The following is a 13,167-nucleotide window of genomic DNA, read 5'->3' on the forward strand; positions in this document are numbered from 1 at the left end:
TAGTTTCATGAGGTACTATTATATATATGAGAAACTGAATCACAGAAAGATGAAGACTCTCACTGAAGGCCATATGGCTATGTGGTGGGCCTGGGTTTGAAATTCAGAGTCAGGGCTCCTGACCACCATGCTATAATGCATAGGCCTTATGTGGCATTCGACATGAGATTATAGTTTAGGCCCTGACACTTACCTGCTATATGAGTGTGCTCCAAACCTCAGTGTCCTCAAATGGTGATGATAAGAAGTGCAGTCAAAAGGTTGTTAAGGTTACTTAGATAATGCCTGGGGAGAATTTAACATGGTCCTTGTTGATAGTCAGTACGCAGCAAATGTCATCTGTCCTACTCCCCCTCCTCCTCACCTTTAACCAAATAACTCAAATAGTATGAGTGCTTTTAACAATGATGCTTTATTAAAAGAAACAACCCCTCTTCCCTGCCTCCCATATCCCCTATAGTCTCCATCCACAGGCTTGCTGTTTTCATCCATCTTCCTAGTCAAGGAACTCCAGACAGTCACATCTTGGAAGATAGGAACTCCAGAAAGGGATGACGATCTTAGAGAAAGATGATCCTTAAGATAACTCTTCATCTGAGAAAAAGACAAAAAAAATTTTGCCCGAGACCTGCTGTTTTGGGGACCTGGATCCACCGAATACAATCAAGAGGCAACCGTTCCCAATTTGGGAAATCAATCACACCTGCAAAGAGCCAGCCAGCCCCTAAGCAGTCCAAGGATTGCAGGTGGATTGGCCAAACAGTACATTCTGAACACAAAGGGTTTTTATTTAAAGTGTATGCTGATTCTGTTGTGTTTAGTGCAACTTAGTTTATAATCAAAACTGGTAGCTTTTTATTATGCATTTTTCAACTAATGGCTACTGAAAACAAATAAATTATCCTGTGAGGCTCCTGAGATATTTTCACAGAAAAGGGGTTCTCATAAGTCAACATGGCAATGTACATCACAGGGTTAAAGTGAACATACTCGTTATTTTTATTTTTATTTTTATTTTTATTTTTTGAGATGGAGTCTCCTTCTGTTGCCCAGGCTGGAGTGCAGTGGTGCGATCTCTGCTCACTGCAAGCTCCACCTCCCGGGTTCACGCCATTCTCCTGGCTCGGCCTCCTGAGTAGCTGGGACTACAGGCGCCCCCACCACATCTGGCTAATTTTTTTTGTATTTTTAGTAGAGACAGGGTTTCACTGTGTTAGCCATTATGGTCTCGATCTCCTGACCTCGTGATCCGCCCGCTTCAGCCTCCCAAAGTGCTGGGATTACAGGCGTGAGCCACCGCACCTGACCAATGAATATACTCTTTAGTCATCAATTTTACATCTTAGAATTTGTCCCAAGGAAGTTAATAAGTGTGTGTATGCCAATTTAGTATTTGTTACAGTCATATTCATAATATCAGAATAAGAAATATCTTAAACATGTATTACTGAAGGTTGCTAAGTATCTGAGCATAGATGATGAACTTCTATAGGTTACCAAAGATGATGGGATAGAAGCATTAGTATTGACATTAAAAGTTGTTTGGTAGCTACTTTTAAGTGAAATAAAAAATAAAAATAGGCACAAGATTATCTCATTTTTATATAAATATTACATATTTGTGTATGTTTAAAATATGCACCAAAATGTGAAGCAGACATTGTTTTGGAGTGGGGGATTACGTGTAATTTTTATCATTTTGCTTAAGTAAATAGTCCAATTTTTCTCCAGGGCATACTGGGTTAGGGAATTATTTTAAAGGTGTGGAAACCACCAGCCTGTGATGGATGCATCTTTTTCTTGGGAAGGGTGGGGGAAGAGGGAGACAGGTAGGTTTCTGTCCTACTCATTTCTGGAAAGTCCCACTGAGGCCAAGTGCACAACCTACCTAGACTGAACAATGTTTGGGAAAGCAGGGAGGGCCTGGTGTTTTTACCTGTCCTTACTCTGCAGCACACTCATGGCCACACCCATTGCTGACACAGTGGTCTCCGGGGTTGCAGTCCCAGTCACCTGTGCAGAGCTCGACGCAGGTACCTATGGAAGAACGGATGTGCTGAAAACAACTGTACTTTTGGGACAGATGCTAGGGAGAACAGCCCTTGATTAAGAAGTCAGTTCTACATTTTTCTTTTCATTCAATATGTAATATGATTTATTACTTGCAGAATAATATCATTAACATCTTATATATTCTAGTTAAAAGCAATGCATTCACATAATCTCAAAACAGTAAGGCCAACTTTAGAGATGGGGATAATTGTGTTTGTGGAGGGGAAGAGCAGAGAAACCCACTTAAATGTCTTCACTTTCCCCACTCTGCAGGGAATAGAGTGGAGAAGAAGAGACTCACATTTACTATGTGCCATCGGGAGTCCCTTGCAGTCACCCCATGCAGTGAGTCTTACTAGGCCCACTTTACAGGTGTGGCAGTTGGGGCTCACAGAGGTGACTTGCTAGCCAGTGGGTACAGAAGTGAGATTCAACTGAGATTTGCCTGGCCCCTCGGTCTGAGCACCTTCTGCTGTCCCACATGGTGAAGCTCATCCTGACATAAGTGCATATCTCCAAATTTCAGGGAGTCATTCTGGACCTGATTGGAGGCTCCCAAGTTCCCAGAACATCAAGCTCTTTGAGGACCAATGAAGTAGGTTAAAAGAGTTGGTTAAGATCGCACAGGCTTTTAGGAAAACATACGCAGAACTCTGGATGAATATGTACCGTACTTTGATTGGCTACTCAGCTATTGGCAGGAATTTCTTTACCTGATTATATCTCTGGGTCTTTCTGGAACTTTTCTCATCTGTAAAAAGGGGCCCCTGGATTCAGCAGGGGTAATGAGTTTTATTCTCCATGTCAACTTCAGTCAATAGAGGTGGCTGTCTGATGCTGTGTTGAGAAGGGTCAGACACCTTGTCCAGGTTCAAAGAGAAAGAGTGCTAGGACTGATTAGCTGTATCTGAGGGGTGTAAGAAGGGGACCTGGTGGGATATCTTCAATGTAGTTGCAGACCTCAGAGAAAATCAGTACCATCCCCCCATGCTTCCCGTAGCTTTTGTTGATTTGTGGTGAATAGGCTGAAGATTCCTCTTCCCCACTCACAGCAGTTTGACTTATTAAGTCAATAATATATACTTATTAAGTATATGTTGATTTCTTACTATGTATAAAACAGAGGAAATTATTCAGCAAATACAAAGGTGTAAGACAAACAAGCTTAGAGTCTAACAATATGGATAAAACATATTCAAAGTACTAAAAACAAAGCAATATGTAACAAGTATCCTAAGAGAGGTATAGCTGAAGAATTAAAGAGTCTCAGCTGGGCATGGTTGCTAATGCCTGTAATCCCAGCACTTTGGGAGACTGAAGTGGAAGGATCGCTTGAGCACAGAAATTTGAGACCAGCCTGGGTGATACAGTGAGACCCAGTCTCTACATTTTTTTTTTTTTTTTAATTAGCTGGGCTTAGTGTCACATGCCTGTGGTCCCAACTACTTGGGGAACTGAGATAGGAGGATCACTTGAGCCCAGGAGATTGAGGCTGCAGTAAGCCATGATCGTGTCACTGCACTCTGATCTGGGCAACAAAGCAAGATCCTGCCAAAAAAAAAGGCTCAGAGAACATGACATTACTTCCAATTAGATTCATCAGAAAAGGTGAGTTGTGAAGTGCAGGAATCTTTTTAAGGTGGAACTGAGGGGCATGGGTGGAGTGTTGTGAGGAGAAGAAAAAAGAATTACTAGCAACAGTTCACAAGGGGAAATGCAACAGGGCTGGGATTAGGGTGAGGCAAGTGAGGTGACTTGCACAGTGCTGGCGGTGAGCACCCATTTAATGTTTGCACCCTGGGTACCTCATCCACTTCACTCCTCACCCTGAAACACAAGGAACACAGGAGGAGTGGCAAATGGAGGGCTGGGCAAGTGTTAGGGAACAGCTGGAAATGAAGCAGGAAAAGTAAGCAGGGGATAAAGTTACGGGGGTTGGGAGGCAGATCTCAAGGGCCTCAGGAGTTTGGATTTCATTTGATAGATCAAGAGAGAGATGTGATTGCTGTTTAATTAGGAAGATTATTCTGGTGTGAGAGCCTAGAATGGAACAGAATTCAACAAGCAAGCAAACTGCAGCACAAAGACAGGGGCAGGGAGAGCTATCAGGAGGCTCCTGGGATGGCCCAGACGTGATGTCATCAGGGCTGGAAATACTGCGTGACAATGGGAGATGGCAGGGGAAGGAAAGAACATATGCGAGAGACACTCTCAGAGAATGGACAGTATTTGGCAACCAGTTTAATGGCGGGGGAAGGAGAGCAAAGAAGAGAGGAAAGTAATAACTGAATCCAATAATGTTTAGAGAAAAGAATAAAATACCATGAAGGATAATACAGGAGAAAAAGTTTGAGAACTGAGGAGGTGGCAAGCAGTGTCAGACACTACAGAGGTTAAAGACTTGGTGACTGAGGAGTCATGAGATCTGTCCACAGGATCTGGGAGAGAAGTCTCAGGAGAGTGATGGGGCAGGGATGGAGGCTGTAGGCTGTCTTCAAGGGGTCAAGGAATGACTTACGGGGGAGTAAGGGCAGAGAATTAAGATTACTCCTTTGAGAATGTTGGTAAAAGGAAAAGAAGAGATTGAGATGGTTAATATTTAACATGATTCAGGAAATATTTACTCTAGGTGATCCAATTTATTTGTAGCAAGAGAGGAAGAAGCTTATGGAGAGGGAGATGGCAGGAGTCAGAGGGTGGCTGATGAGGGAGTAAGAGGGGAGGTACAGAGAGTCCAAATGGAGCGGTGACCCAGGGAAAGGAGTGCGGGAAAGTGGAGGTAGAAGAAAAGAGATTCTGCTCTGGGGAGCTGAGTAGCGGCAGTTGGAGGGTCCCTGCTGTGGCCCTTTAAGACCTTTTCTTCTTTCCTTTCTTCCCCTCTCCTCCCCACACACACTGGTCCCTGATGTCCTACTTTCTGGCCCCCTCATTCAAGGAAAAATGAACAGGGCTACCTTCTGCCTGGACTCACCCAAAAGCTGCAACGGTCTCACTGCAGCCTGAAGCTCTTGTAATTCTAGGCTGAAGATGATGAGGATCACAAGGAGGAGGAAGGCTGCCAACTTCATGTTGCTGTTGGAAGGCTTTGGAAAAACACAGCAGGGCTGAGAGCAGCTGAAATTTATACCTTCCACCCGCTGAGCTGGAATGCAAGGCCGGGGTGGAACTAGGGACTGCAGACACCTAAGCCCTGCCCAGAAACTGACATTTCTGGAGAACAGCCACCCACCCTGTGTACCCTGGGTCCTTCCACATTACCTAAGCAAGGCTCTGAGCCAAGGGAACACCCTCCTCTGGCAGAAAAATAAGACTCCTACACCAGGCCAGGTGCAGTGCCTCACATCTGTAATCCCAGCACTTTGGGAGGCCAAGGCAGGAGGATCCTTTGAGCCCAGGAGTCCAAGACCAGCCTGGGTAACAAGAGCAAGACCCTGTCTCTACAAAATTAAAAAAAAAAATTAAATAATGAAAAAGACTCCTAAATCAAAAAAGCTGTGAGTGACTGAGAAAAAGGGGCTGGCGTGGGGAGGGTGGAGGAATGAGTATTAACTTTTATTATGTATATTCATTCACTCATTCATTTTCAACATAAGTATTGAATGTCTGCTCTGGGCCAGGCATGGGCTAGGCATGAGAGAATCCCAAAGAGAAATTACAGTCTGGGAGCTAGGTGCCAGGTAGCAAGGGTGCAGTCTGCTCTTTCCCTTCTTCCCCCGACCCACCACACCCACCCACCCCCACCCCCAACTTCCAGGCCTAGCACCTCTGGAAATGAGGGCAGGGAAAAGCAGTACAGAGCAGGCAGGGGTGCTCCCTTATCACCCACTGGTGGTAGAGAGGTGACTTCAGTCTCCCACTGCCTTGGTCTGATTCTGTTGCTGGGCACCTAGGCAGGTGTGATGGTCTTTGCCTATAGGAGCTATGTAATTTTCTTGAGATAAAGCTCTGCTTCGTCTCATCCAGCTTCATTTCTGAGAACCCAAACTCAAGTTATGCATATTAAACTCTTCTAGGATATCTCTCATCCTGCAGCTCTGGGGTGGGAGTGGGGGCGGGACCATAGTAACCAACCAGCTGGGGAGTGAGGTTTCATTTCCCCCTCCTTGTAGCACTCCTAATCTAGATGAATGATTTTCTTAAACACACACTCCCCTTTTTTTTTTTTTTTTGCAGGGGAGTGGGCGTGGTGTCAGGGGTAGGGAGAAATATGCCCTCTTCCCTCTCCAATGGCAAGGGTGCGGGGAGACATGTATAACTTTTGGCCATGTGTCCTGTGTCCCGCAAGATACCTTACATAATGTGAGATAAGGAGGATACCTGGGCTGGTTGAGGGTAGGGAGACAAGTTTGCAACCTTGTGATAGGCCCCCTGGGCCACTTTCTAAAGTGAAGTCAACTTTAGACTTCACTTGTAAGTCTAAAGTACATGATGTTTCACTTCTGGTTCCTAACTCTGAGGTTACAGAGAGATACCCACTCTGTTCTACTTCATGTATCACACTTCCTGAAATGCTATTGGTTAGAGGTCGTTTGGGCAAACAACTGACCTTTTCTGCAAATCCTTCTTATCTAACAAGGCCCAGCCTAAATGTCACCTCCAAAACTTTCCTCAACTTCCACCCCTAGGAGAGTAACATTCTCTTAGTACTTATTTTGTCATAGGACTTCTCAGACTATATTGTAATTAATTATTATGATCATTTTACATTTCTCTCCTGTATCTTGCTGGCTAGCATGGGGTCTTACTGATCTTTCATCCTCAGCGCTCAATAATGGGCATTTATTATCCTCAATAATGTGTGTTTTAGGAGGATGAGGAGAATTCAGAGAGCCATTGTAATTAGGAAGGCACGTCACATGGTTTACAATACAGACAGGCATTATTATTGCCATGTTACAGTTGAGGAGACTAAGCCACAGAGAGTTTAACTAGCCCCAAATAATAGTTAAATGGCAGAACCACAGTCAAACTCCAAAGACAGTGGTCTAAACTAGTACATACTACTGTCAGGCTACATCCAAATTCTTAGAAAATAATTTGGGCTCATCTCTGGGTACAGATAAATGAGCTTTCGAGGTCACAGAATTCTGCTTCATCTAGTGTGGCACCTGGAATCACAATTTCATTAGCACAAAATAACTGCTTTGAGCTAAGCAACTCACTCTAGAGGCTTCTGAGTACTCAATCAGATTAAAAGTAGGTGCCATCCACCCAAAACTGTTACTTCGGTTTTAAGTGAGTTGAGGAACAGCATGTGGCCCTTATTGCTGGCTGTTTACTAAGGCCGCTTCGAGGTTATGAAAACAAGCCTGATCCGAGTATAGCACAGTGGCCTGAGAGTGAGGACCCCAGAGTGTGACAGGTCTGGTTTGCATCTGCTTCACTACTTGCTAGCTGTGTGACCTTGGGAAAATTAACTTCCCTTTCTGAGCCTCACTTCTCTTTTCTGTAAAGTGGGGAGTATAATTCCTACTTCAATGTTGGACAGACCAAATTACAATATATGTACACATACATACCCCTGGCACAGAGCCCTCAACACTAGCAGCTACTATTCTTGTGAATTTCTGAGAAAGGGGATGCATGTCTTTCTATTCCCTAGAGCAGGGCAGCTACAGACAGCTCATGCAAAAGTGTATCATTTCATTAAGGAAATATTTCAAGATAAAGAAAACTCAGAACGTGTTCCTATTTTATTCTGCTGGATATTGTAAACTGAACCATGAAGAGACTCCAAGGCTGAAGCTAGTATTACTGTCACTTCCATAGCTCTTTGTGGGCTCCTGATTCCCATATGGAGGTCAGGAAGCTTAGTATGTGACCAATTCTGCCTAGAGTCATTAGCAAGGGAGGGTCAATACAATCACAATCTTATATACTTTCCTCACAAGGTGACAAAGAACATAGCGATTGTCTACAGGCGACTTTCACCACCCAAAGGGCTCCTGCTCCCAATGAGAGCCTTTAAACATGAGAGGGTCATTATCAGCAATGGCTTGTGAGTACTCAACTGTTCCAAATATCAGCTCCACTTCTCCGTATGCTCTGAAATTAGAGCATGAGATCAAGACCTGGGTTTCTGGGAGGGGCCTGCAAGAGATAGCTGGACACCACGATAGGCATGCATCCTTCCACCTACACCTCTTCATCTTGTACCAGATCTAGATAGTGTAGCAGGTAAGCCTAAGAATCTGAGCTCAGGAACCAGATCGCCTGGACTCAGATCCTGACTCCAACTTAGTAGCTGCATTACCGAGGACAAGTTATTTAACCCAACATCATGTTGCTCGGGGAAGTTTCCTTTGATGACAACACAGATGGTCAGAGATGGGCTACGATTTATGTCTTCCCTCCCAGCATGTGCATCCTGGGTCATACACAGGTATTTGGAAGCTTAAGCCCCAATAGGAAGCTGACCTTTCTGGATTCTATAGACCTGTGTTTAGCATTAAGTATTTTCACAAAAGCTCTCTAAGCCAAGGGAAACAGCTTCTTCTGCCTAATAATTAAGACTTCTAAAGAATGGTGGCCACTTTGAATGACAGAGAGAAATGGGGCAGGGAGAAAGGAACTGGCATACACTGGGCCAGTTCCTTCTGTGTGCCAGATTTTACTCCCCCCACATGCAGATCTCCTATCTCTACCCCCTTTAAAGATCAAAAACATTCTCAGAGGTTGTCTTCATTTCATACACGAAGAGACAGTAGCTTGCCCAGGTTTACACAACTTAATTCCCCAAGTCTTTCTGATTTCAAATCCCAAGCTCTCTCCTTCACATGACACTGTTTATTACTTTTCCTTATACACCCCTGTTTACCTGATTTTAGATCCAAATATTAATATTACAGGGCTCGGGTCTTGGCCTAGGAACAACGACTGGCATCCTCTTTTCTTCTTCCCCCAATCTTCACAGAACTATCTAGAATTCCTCATTCAGTCACACTATCTGAAATGTTAACAAGCAGAGACTTCCTAGGGTAAAAAGCCTCCTGGCATGTTCAGATATAGGGAAAATCCCATATTTGATTATAATAACATTTTACTTCCTCTTTCCAACTTGAAAAAAAAACTCAAGCCTTCTTGTATTACAGGTTCTCAGAAATGTTGATCCATCTTTTGTATCTTTTGTATCTAAGTTTTTATTTCTCCTTTTACAAAAGCTGCTCTAAATACCAGCTTTGCTGCTCCGTAGGCTCTGAATGGTCAGAAGAACATTCACGTTACGAGGATGACTCTGTGGAATGCTTGACCACTAAGTTTGGCAAATAGCTGGTCAGTCTTTTTCACTTGAGCCACAGTTGGGGAGGAAAGCCTCTATATGAGTGGCAGAGGCTGGCTGGCTGTTTACCAGACTCATTTCTTCTTTCTGAGGACACAGTAGCTTACATTTCCTAGCTTTCTTTGCCATTGGTTTGCTACAGCCATGCAATTGAGTTCTAGCTAATGGAATATGAGCGGAGGTGATGCACTCCACTTCCAGTGTGAGACCCGTAACTCCCCTGCTGCCCATGCACAGCCTTCCACTCTCTTCTTCCTATTGCTGGCATGAAGCACATAAGCAAGCTATCTTGGAAGCCACATGTTGAAGCTGGTGAAGACTACAAGACGGAAGGAGCCTGGTCCCAGAATCACCACTTGGAGGAAAGCTGCTTGCTGTTCAAGTACTCCAGTTTTGGATTTCACACAGGCAGGGATAAGCAGTAAGGGATAACAAGTTAAACCAGTAAGATTTGGGTTTCTGAACCCCCTAGCTGACCAACAGATCAGCTGACCCCCTTCTGATCCCCTAGCTGACTGACAGATTCATGAGAACTACTGGGGGAACCTGCCCCCAGTATTTCAGCATTGGTTCTTTCTATTTTCCATAAGTATCAGCCGGCTGAGAAATAAAGAGAAAGAGTACAAAGAGAGGGATTTTATAGCAGGACTGCCGGGGGTGACATCACATTTTGGTAGGACTGTGATGCCTGCCCAAGCCTCAAAACCAGCAAGTTTTTATTAAGGATTTCAAAAGGGGAGGGGGTGTATGAACAGGGAGTAGGTACAAAGATCACATGCTTTAAAGGGCAAAAAGCAGAGCAAAGATCACATGCTTCTGGGGAAACAGGACAAGGGCAAAAGCAGAACTCCTGATAAGGGTCTATGTTCAGTGGTGCTTGTATTGTCTTGATAAACATCTTAAACAACAGAAAACAGGGTTCAAGAGCAGAGAACCGGTCTGACCATAAATTTACCAGGGCCGGGTTTTTCTCCACCCTAATAAGCCTGAGGGTACTGCAGGAGACCAGGGCATATTTCAGTCCTTATCTCAACCGCATAGGACACACATTCCCAGAGCAGCCCTTTATAGACCTCCCCCCAGGAATGCATTCCTTTCCCAGAGTATTAATGTTAATATTCCTTGCTAGGAAAAGAATTTAGCGATATCTTTCCTACTTGCACATCCATTTATAGGCTCTCTGTAAGAAGAAAAATATGGGTCTTTTTGCCCGCCCCACAGGCAGTCAGACCTTATGGTTGTCTTCCCTTGTTCCCTAAAAATCGCTGTTATTCTGTTCTTTTTCAAGGTGTACTGATTTCATATTGTTCAAACACACGTTTTACAACCAGTTTGTACAGTTAACACAATTATCACAGTGGTCCTGAGGTGATGTACATCCTCAGCTTACAAAGATAACAGGATTAAGAGATTAAAGTAAGACAGGCATAAGAAATTATAAAAGTATTATTTGGGAACTGATAAATGTCCATGAAGTCTTCACAATTTATGTTCCTCTGCCACGGCTCCAGCTGGTCCCTCCATTCGGAGTCCCTGACTTTCTGCAACAGAGAACGATTGTTATTTCAAGCCACTGAGCTTTGGGACAATTTACTTTTGTTGCAGCAGCTAATTAAGACAATGCAGATTCTCATTGGAGAATCTAATGATTCAAAAGTCAGTTAGAATGGCTGACTTTGACAAGTCAGCCTAACTTCTTCTACCAACACCATCACTACCACCACTGCTGCCGCCCTCCACTGTACTCCTAAAGAGAGTGGCTACTTTTGGGGATTCTTAATTTCTTGAAGTCACTATGTGGAGGCCAAAGCAACTCCATGTTGGATGCTAACCTGCCATGTTGCCTTCAGATTAACCTCTGCTCTAGGAAGGCCATTAAGATTTCCAGTTTGTGGCCGGGCGCCGTGGCTCATGCCTGTAATCCCACCACTTTGGGAGGCCGAGATGGGCAGATCACAGGGTCAGGAGATCGAGATCATCCTGGCTAACATGGTGAAACCCTGTCTCTACTAAAAATACAAAAAATTAGCTGGGCATGGTGGCAGGCGCCTGTAGTCCCAGCTACTCAGGAGGCTGAGGAAGGAGAATGGTGTAAGAGAATCTGGGAGGCAGAGCTTTCAGTGAGCCGAGATCATGCCACTGCACTCCAGCCTGGGTGACAGAGCAAGACTCCATCTCAAAAAATAAATAAATAAAATTTCTAGTTTGTGTGTTATTCCTTGCGTAAGAGCACATACTTACTATAAATTCTGCTCTTAGGTCAAAACAGCTTTGGTGTTATCATACTTTAATTGTCCTACACATCGCTTCTGAATCATGTATACCCTTTTCCTGTGGTATATCAGCCCTGGGTCTGCAGGGTAATGGTGCAGGGATCCACCATCTCATCTCTCCACCACCAGAGACACAGACATGGCTTCTGTTTGTAAGTCCCTATTAAATGTTACCTTCTAAGAGATAGGATTTGTCAGCCTCTTTCTTCAGCCTCTCAGCTTCATTGTACTTTGAGGGTAGGTTTGCATAGATCTGCCAGCCATGGAACAAGTATAAATTTTTTCTGAAAAAATGGCATTGTTATAGTTGTGGAATACTATAGTCATGTTACATTTAGGAAGTGCCAGCCCATGGTGTATTTCAGATGTAATTTCATTCCTTCCTATTGGCTGGTGAGGCCGGAAGACTTTGGGGTGACATCATTGTGCATTTTGTTGGCATAGGAGAAGGTAATATTTGTGAGTCTTGGGGTTTCAGCATGAAACTGAGAAAGGGAAGTTCAGTGAAGAGGAGAAAAAGGGTAGAGTGGACATTTTTTTTTTTTTTTGGAGTTGGACCAGCCTGAAATAAGTAAAGATTTCTGGGCCACCAATGACTGTCCATTGCACAGATCCAAGCATACCAGTCAGAAAGCAGCCACTTCCCAGGGAGCATCATGTAGCTTTTAGACTCCAGGGACACCACAAGCCACTATCAGGTGAGAGGTGCAATTGTTACAACCCAGCATAGAGGCCCCCTCTTTATTTCTCAAAGTTTTGGGAGAACCCAAGACCCATAGCCTTTATTTTAGGGACTGTTTAATCATCTTGGCAGAGAAAGAGACTATGTAATTGACTCAGGTCATTTGAGGTCTTAGCATTAACCAAGATCCTGTAACACAGGATGATTTAGCCCTTTTGTTTCTATATTTAATATAAATTTATATTAAATTCTTGCAAAAATTTAGCTTTTGGCTAAAGCCAGCTTTTGGCCACAGCTGTTGATCAGCAGGGAAACAGAAGGAGAGGCCTCTGATGTCAGTAAGGGATTTTCACACTTAGCCAGCAACTCTTGTGTGCCAGTTGCACAAAAGCAGGGTTATAGTGAGATATCCAATTCCCATTAGAGAAATAAGGGAGCTGTAACTCAGAGAACATAAGTGATTTGCTCACAGTCAAGGCTTGTGAGTGGCGGTGCTGGGATTGGAGTCAGGTAAATGTGGCCCTGAGGTCCATATTGAATACAAACCTTCTCTATGATGCCCCAACAGACACACATACCCATGCCGTTTCAGGTCCACTCTCAGGTTGCTTCTGCTGGGGTCTTATGTGCCTGAGGGCAGAAATTCATAATCATTTGAGGACCCACAAGGTGTTTCAGTCCAGCATGACCATTTCAAACTCCAGCATGATATTTCAAACCATATAGGGTTGCATCCTACCCTATATGGTTCCTAGCTGAGGCCCCTGTCACCAGGGAAATAGCGCTGGTTTTCACCCAGAAATAGATAAAAAGGAAGTCTCTCTGCTGAATAAGAACAAGTATGCATGCCTATCCTGACTCCCTGCTCCCTGGATGAAGCA

The 13,167-nt window shown here is 44.0% G+C and overlaps 1 long non-coding RNA gene across 1 annotated transcript; it reads right to left on the reverse strand.

Annotated features, from left to right (window-relative positions):
* Positions 1-389: 389 nt before the first annotated feature.
* Positions 390-5,300, reverse strand: LOC129017050 (uncharacterized). The gene is made up of 3 exons (XR_008494993.2): positions 5,024-5,300; positions 1,937-2,037; positions 390-594 (listed from the first exon to the last, which is right to left on the reverse strand). It is a non-coding gene; the product is annotated as an uncharacterized LOC129017050 (long non-coding RNA).
* Positions 5,301-13,167: the final 7,867 nt, after the last annotated feature.

Source organism: Pongo pygmaeus, chromosome 19, assembly GCF_028885625.2.
Source record: "Pongo pygmaeus isolate AG05252 chromosome 19, NHGRI_mPonPyg2-v2.0_pri, whole genome shotgun sequence".
Classification (NCBI taxonomy): Eukaryota; Metazoa; Chordata; class Mammalia; order Primates; family Hominidae; genus Pongo; species Pongo pygmaeus.